Raw genomic sequence first — 8,655 nt, forward strand, 5'->3', positions numbered from 1 at the left:
ATAATAATCACCATCCCAGAAATCCAAACAAGAATAGATTATTAAAAGTTGTCAGAGAGAAAAAGACAGATCACTTATAAAGGAAAACCTATCAGAATCACAGCAGACTTGTCATCACAAACAATAAAGTCAAGAAGAGCATGGAGTGAAGTATTTCAGATCCTAAAGCAAAATGGTTTCCAACCTAGAATGATGTATCCTGCAAAACTATCATTCAAAATTGATGGTGAAATACTATACTTCCATGACAAAGAACAGCTGAAGAACTTCATGAACACCAAACCAACCCTGCAAAAAATATTGAAAGACAGTTTAGACACACAAAGGAAAAAACCACTAAACAAAGCAGATAATTAAACAGAACAGAAAGATAAAGATGCAACAGCAGAGAGATAACATGTCAACAATAAACCAGCATTTAACAGTAATAACCATTAATGTAAATGGTCTCAATGCACCAATCAAAAGAAACAGACTAGCAGAATGGATCAAGAAACAAAATCCAACCATATGCTGTTTACAGGAAACTCATCTAGCCCAGAAGGATACTCACAGACTGAAAGTCAAAGGATGGAAAACAATACTTCATGCACTGGGAATCCAAAAAAAGGCAGGAGTAGCCATTCTGTTTGCAGACAACGTGAACTTTAAACCAACAATGACCATAAAGGACAAAGAAGGTCTCTACATATTCGGTAGGGGAAAACTCCATGAGTAAGAGATAACTATCTTAAATATATATGCACCAATCTCCAGAGCACCCAGTTATATAAAACAACTATTAACAGAAATGAAAACTCAAATTATCAGTAACACAATCATAACAGGGGACCTTAATACTCCATTGACACCAAAGGACAGATTAACCAGAGAGAAAATGAGCAAAGAAATAACAGAACTGAATCACACCTGCAAACAAATGGATTTGATAGACATATACAGAATGTTCCATCCAACAACATCAGAATACACATTCTTCTCAGCAGTACATGGATCATTCTCTAAAATAGACCATATATTAGCTCACAGAACATATTTAAATAAATGCAAAAGAGTTGAAATCATCCCTTGCATGTTATTGGATCATAACGCTCTGAAATTAGAAATTAATGATAAAAGATACTGCAAAAATCCCACAAGCACATGGAAACTGAATAACACACTCTTGAGTAATCAGTGGGTCACAGATGAAATCAAAGAAGAAATTAAAAAATACCTACAAGAAAATGAAAATGCAGATACAACTTACTGGAATCTGTGGGATGCAATGAAAGCCATCCTCAGAGGAAAATTTATAGCACTGAGTTCCCACATCAGGAAAACAGAACGAATACAAATATATAACTTGATGCTACACCTCCAACTGCTAGAAAAAGAAGAGCAAGTCAAGCCCAAAGCCAAAAGAAGAGGGGAAATTATAAAAATCCCAGCAGAAATCAATGCAATAGAGACTAAGAAAACAATCCAAAGAATCAATGAATCAAAGAGTTGGTTCTTTGAAAGAATAAATAAAATCGATAAGCCCTAGCCAACCTTATTTAAAAAAGGGAAGAAAAAGCTCAAATTCATGCAATAAGAAATGAAAAAGGTGAAATCACTACAGACTCTACAGAAATACAGAAGATCATCAACACCTATTTCGAAAATCTCTACTCTCAAAGGTTTGAAAACACAGAAGAAATAGACAGATTCTTAGAAACATATGAAGTACCAAAGCTAGATCAAGAGGATGTAAAACTGTTGAATAACCCAATCTCTGTTAATGAAATTGAAAATGTAATTAAGTCCTTACCTACAAAGAAGAGCCCAGGCCCAGATGGATTCACTGCAGAATTCTACAAGAAATACAAAGAAGAGCTAATGCCAACACTCCTCAAACTATTCAATGAAATTGAAAGGGACACAATCCTTCCTAAGTCATTCCTGGAAGCAAATATTACTCTAGTACCAAAACCTGAGAAAGACCCAACTAAGAAAGAGAACTATAGTCCGATCTCCCTAATGCACACAGATGCAAAAATCCTCAATAAAATATTGGCAAATAGGATGCAGCAAATCATCAAGAAGATTATACACCATGACCAAGTGGGATTCATCCCAGGCATGCAAGCGTGGTTCAACATACGTAAATCAATAAATGTAATCTACCATATCAATAAAGTCAAAAGTAAGAATCACATTATCATTTCTATAGATGCAGAAAAAGCCTTTGTTATGGTCCAACATTCATTCATGATAAGAACTTTACAGAAAATTGGAATTGGTGGTCTTTACCTCAATATAATAAAGGCCATTTATGACAAACCAACAGCCAGCATCATACTAAATGGCCAAAAATTGAAAGCCTTTACATTAAAATCAGGCACAAGACAAGGATGTCCTTTATCACCTCTCCTATTTAATACAGTGCTCGCCAGAGCAATTAGGCAAGAGAGAGAAATAAAAGGTGTAAAGATAGGAAAAGAAGAATTTAAATTGTCATTGTTTGCAGATGACATGATACTCTACAAAGAAGATCCCCTAAACTCCATTGAAAGACTCTTAGATACAATAAATGAATTCAGTAATGTGGCTGGATACAAAATCAATACTCAGAAATCAATAGCATTCCTATACACGAACAACAAAATCACAGAGAGGGAAATAAGAGAAACCACACTCTTCACATTAGCAAGCAAAAAATGCAATATTTAGGAATTACTCTTATGAAAGAAGTGAAAGACCTATACAGGGAAAATTATAATACACTGAAAGAAGAAATTGAAGATGATCTCAGAAAATGGAAAGACATCCCTTGCTCATGGATAGGAAGAACAAACATTGTGAAAATGACCGTTCTCCTAAAACTGTTATACAGATTTAATTCAATCCGAATAAAATTACCATCAAAATACCTTATAGATCTAGAGAAATCACTCCTAAAATTCATCTGGAACCAGAGGAGACCTAGAATAGCAAAGGCAATTCTAAGCAGCAAAGGCAAGGCAGGAGGCATCACAATCCCTGACTTGAAGTTATACTACAAAGCAACAGTAGTAAAATCAACATGGTATTGGAATCAAAACAGAGCCGAAGATCAATGGAATAAATTAGAAGATACAACCACAACTACAAACACACTCAACTACCTTATCTTTGACAAAGGAGCCAAGTAGGTTCACTGGAAGAACGACAGTCTCTTTAATAAATGGTGCTGGAAAAACCGGCTCTCCATTTGCTGAAAACTAAAGCTAGACCTATGCCTATCACCATGTACTAAATTAAAATCTAAATGAGTCAAAGATCTGAATATTAAATCAGAAACACTAAATCTATTGGAAGACAAATTGGGTAGAAACCTTGAAGACATAGGAGTAGGTAGAGAATTCATGAACAGGACTCAAACCGCACAGGAAGTACTTCCCAGAATCAATAACTGGACCACTTCTTATTAAAAAGTTTCTGCATGTCAAAAGAAACCTCCAATTTTTTATCTGTGTTTTCTTTAGATATATTCAGAATCTCTTTAATTTCTTTTATCATTTCTTCTTTTATCTGGGAGATTATTTCGAGTTTGAATTTCTTTAAAGCTTCCTGGAGTTGCTTGCCAATTTCAGTAGCTATTGTGTCCGATATTTGAGGCGGGTGGCATATATTTTCTTCTATATACATTGCTCCTAGGGTTTCTTGAGATGGGCTGGAGGTGGTTTGACTATTGTCTCCTTTGGAAGTCCTGTAATGTTTACAATGCCTAAGTTTTATTGGTTTTGTTCTCTACTGTTTTGTCCAACTTTATAATATCTAATGAGATAGACAATTCTTTTTAAGGAAACAAGAGACATCATTGATAACCATTGTTGATAACCTTGTACTCTTTTTTACATCATGAGCAATGTCTATCCTTGGTTTTGACTGACAGCTTTGTTTTGCCATATTTGACTTTATTCTCTCCCCCACCAAAAAGTAATAAGAACTAAGGAGTAATAAAACCCAAAATGTGTAAATGTTGTTGTAAAAAAGAGAGGGGAAAAAAAAGAGCGCTAACGGATATAACAGCAAGTATGTTTAGGGGTGTTAAATAGATGACTATATTAATGTTTTTGGATCATTGAACACAGCTGTTTGCAGTCTCTCTGTTTGAATGTCCACTTCGTAATCTTTGATACTGTGATTTGAGAAACTATTTCTAAGATGATAATATGTGATCTATTAACAGGTGATTTCTTACTGTTTTTTTTTTGTAATTCTGTATTATGTGTACCCTTACACCACTTTGTTTTGCTTTGTGTTTTTCTCTTTTTCCTTTTAAATAAAATTAAAAAAAAAGAAATCTCCAGCATAGTGAAAAGAAAACCCACAAATTGGGAAAAGATCTTAGTGAACTCTCTCTCAGACAAGGGAATCTTGTCTAAAACATATAAAGAATTAAAAAAACTCAGGCCCCCAAAATTCAAAGATCCAATCCAAAAATGGGCATCTGAGATGAATACGCACTTCTCAAGTGAAGAAATCCAAATGGCAAATAAATACATGAAAAAATGTTCATCATCATTGGTCATTAAAGAAATGCAAATTAAAACCACACTGAGATACCATCTCATTCCTGAAAGAATGGCCAGGATCAAGAAAACCAACAACAACAAATGCTGGAGAGGCCATGGGGAAAAAGGAACTCTCCTACACTGTTGGTGGGAGTGTAGACTGGTAAACCCTTTGTGGAGCTCAGTCTGGAGATTTCTCAAAAAGCTGGGATTGGAAGTCCCATTTATTCCAGCTATTCCACTTTTAGGCATATTCCCAGAAGAACTGAAAGCATCATACCACAGTGATATATGTGCACCTATGTTTATAGCAGCACAATTTGTAATCGCCAGATCTTGGAAAGAACCCAAGTGTCCATCAACTGAGGAATGGATAAAAAAGTTGTGGTATTTCTATACAATGGAGTATTACTCAGCTATAAAGAAGGATCACATCGAGATATTTATCAATAAATGGGTACAGCTTGAGACCATACTCATAAGTGAAATAAATCAATCTTGCATTTGTGAATACCGAATAGTTCCCCTAATGTAAGCAATGATTCACATATATAAAAGTATGTGGTAATCATGATTCCCCATTATGAGGCCTTGAAGCCTTATAAAGTTTTCAGTTATTAGTTGGAAAGTATTTATTCTGGGCTTCTTGATATGGCAATATTTGAAGCTATTGTATATGAAATTATATTCAAAAGTTTCAAGGAAAAAGATAGACATCATGGTAACTACTATTAAGTTGGGTTATTTGCTGGTGAAGCACTGGGTTGCTGATACCAGTCATGCTTTAACCTGTACTGTTATGTTGTTATGTCCTCTTTTATCTCAATGTCTGCCTTATTCATTAAAAAATATTTAGTTATTTTTTATGGTTTTTTTTAATTAAGGGGAAAAATTAAAAAAATAGCAGGATATATTATAGTAACTTTTTTTGATTTCCTATTAATTTGTTTTGAAGTCCTCTAATACTGCCGCTATCTTATTTTGACTGATTAGACTCTGTTCCATTCTGTATGATAGTATCAAATTTGGGGGTATAGGCAACTACTTTGAAGGCAATAAGATTCTCTAAGATGCCCATTCTGGTTTGACTATTGTCTCCTTTGGAAGTCCTATAATGTTTACAATGCCTAACTTTTATTGGTCTTGTTCTCTACTGTTTTGTTCAACTTTATAATACCTAATGAGATAGACAATTCTTTTTAAGGAAACAAGAGACATTATGGTAACCATTGTTGATAACCTTGTACTCTGTTTTACATCATGTGCTATGTCTATCCTTGGTTTTGACTGACAGCTTTGTTTTGCCATATTTGACTTTATTCTCTTCCAAAAAAAGGTAATAAGAACTAAGGAGTAATAAAACCCCAAATGTGTAAATTTTGTTGTAAAAAAGAGAGGGAAAATGAGTGCTCTAAAGAATATAACTGCAAGTGTTTTTAGGGGTTTAAATAGCTGACCATATTAATGTTTTTGGCTGGATCATTGAACACAACTGTTGACAGTCTCTCTGTTTGAATGTTCACTTTGTATGCTTTGATACTGTGACTTGAGCAACTATCTCTAAGACGATAATATGTAGTGTATTAACTGGTGATTTCTTACTTTTTTTTTGTAGTTCTGTATTACCTGTACCCATACACCGTTTTGTTTTTTCTCTTTTTCCTTTTTAAAAAAAATTTTAAAAAACCAATTTTCTACATAGTTGACACTCCCTGTATCAAATCTGTTATGGAATTATTTTTTAGTTTATTTATTTTTATTTTTTTAGTACCAGGGATCAAATTCATGACCTTGTGCTTGCCAGGAAGTCACTTAAGCCACTGAGCTAAATCCCCAGCCCCAGAATTATTTTTTTAAAGAAATGAAAGACTTGAGAAGAATGAACATTCTTTATAGCCTAGAGATCTATTGGTGTTATGACTTATTTCACACCCAGAGGACCAAGTTGGAATAGGGAAGTTGTGTAAGGAGTGAAAATCTAGATTACCAAGCATTTGCTATGTGTGAGATGAACTGAGAAGCACTTCATCTCTCAAGGTGGACAGCCTTACCATTTTACTCAGGTTTCAGTCATTGCTCCTAGCAACAAAGTATGTGGATGGCTGATCCAGAAGTTAGGGCTATCATAAGTTGAAATATGAATGGAGGAAAAGAGAAGCCCAGGAAATTAAGATGGAGAGGGCTGGGTTGTGCTGGTGAAAATATGGCAGCCAGGGGCATGAGGAGTGGGGCTGGACTGGTGGTGAGTAGGGGCCAGCCCAAACTGATTTTCTGGGTAACATTCTTCTGGCATGTCAGGGAGGTTGCTTCATGTGACTGACACAGAAAAGAAAATTTCTCAAAAGAAGGATTTCTCTCTCTCCATTTTCTTAGGCAGAAAAGGCATTCATTAAAGCTCAAATAGCACTTAATGGATATGCAGTAGCACTTGTGCTGTACATAGTGCTTGTTACTAATTTGTGTTATCTTTGTTTCCCTTATTTCTCAACAGAACATAATTTTTCTGATTTCAAAACAGAAGCAATAATCATTCAAATGAAAATGTGACACTTTAACAATGTATATATGTGTACTGAACCATATTATCAGTTTTATGAGATTTTTTTCTTGAAATATCTTATCACAGTCTCTCCTTCCTGATCCACTCTGGCAGGATCGTATTCTATTGGGTCCTCTGATGTTCAGAATTTTTTTATGCTTCTTTCTCCAGTCTGAGACCAACAATGAGGTTCCTTTGGTTTTAGCTCTTTGTTAAATTCTTTGGTCATTCTGTCTCCTTTCTTCTCTATCCTTTCTCCACACATTGACACAAGCAATTTCTCTAACTTCTTTACTTTTTCAGACATTTGAAATTTATTGACACATATTGGGCATAAGATCAAAGTGAGAAAGATATGATCTTTGGCTTCAAGGAATTAAAAATAACACAATCATCTTATAACCTAGCTTTCCTACCCCTACTAGTTCCAATTTGAATTTTCCCTAGAAGAATTGACACGAGGTCAAATTAATTTCTTAGGCAATACAAATGACCAATAACTGTTTTTAGAACTCAAGAATTTATATTGAAACTCACACACAGTACACATTAGTTTAAATAGTGGATACCCATAAAAAGAGCTCAGTAACCTTGCTGACATCCTCATCATCATAAGCGAAGACCTAAATTTGTCTACCAAAATGGCATCATTTGAAGGTAGATATTTTGATTACAGATTCCTGGGCACTAGATTTGGGGTATTAAAGTGCCGGTACCATAGCTAGGAGAATCTGCTTAAGACAAAGATAAGAAGTATCCCGAATCAACGCCCACTTTTAACACTTCTAGCTGGTTTGGAACTTATTTTCTGATTTTCAAGGAGAGACGCACAACTAAAGTGTTGTAAGATTCATTTTGATCCACTGGATTGTGTGTCATGGTTCTCATATTCTCCAAAGGTGTAGCTGACCCTTTCTGTGATGAAGGAGAGAGATTCATGGACAATGATAAAGCATTTATCTCAGCAAAGAAGAAAGCATTTTCAGGCCAGTTTGTGTATACAGAGAAGCTACACTGCTATCATCTTTATGAAAAACTTCCATGGGAAAGGCTGGGAGAAAAAAATAACTCGTGGCGTAAGACATGTTTCAAAACAGATCATGTCTTTTGCCTTTGGAGTGAGAATGATTGAGAAAAAGACCAATCCTAAGACAAAAATGAGCACCTTAGAACTAGTAAATAAGTTTTTTCTTTGTTTTGTAAAGAGAGAAGACAGTTTTGGAGCAACATGTTCTTTAGAGAAGAGCATAGACACTATTGAGTGGACAAAGGAAAGAATGGGGAAGGAGATGGACAGGAGAAGAGAGAAGAACAGATTTTCAGGTGGGAGGTGTCTGGCTAGGACAAAATAGGATTTAAATATAGCAAGAAGGACAAGATTGAGTGGCAGAGAGTCTTGATAACTGTGTTTTAAAGTATGATGTAAAGACTATGTCACATAAGTAATAGAAATTCCCTTGAAAACTGTGAGAAAATCAAGAGAAAGCAAAATCAAGTTTCAAGGGTTCCAAGATAATGTAATTTATGTCCGCATGAATCAGTACCATGCCTCAAAACAAGCACATTAGATGCCTCTCCAGCTGTGTGCTCTTATAT

Source organism: Cavia porcellus, unplaced genomic scaffold, assembly GCF_034190915.1.
Source record: "Cavia porcellus strain 051 isolate PalLab524CR breed Dunkin Hartley unplaced genomic scaffold, mCavPor4.1 scaffold_17, whole genome shotgun sequence".
Lineage (NCBI taxonomy): Eukaryota > Metazoa > Chordata > Mammalia > Rodentia > Caviidae > Cavia > Cavia porcellus.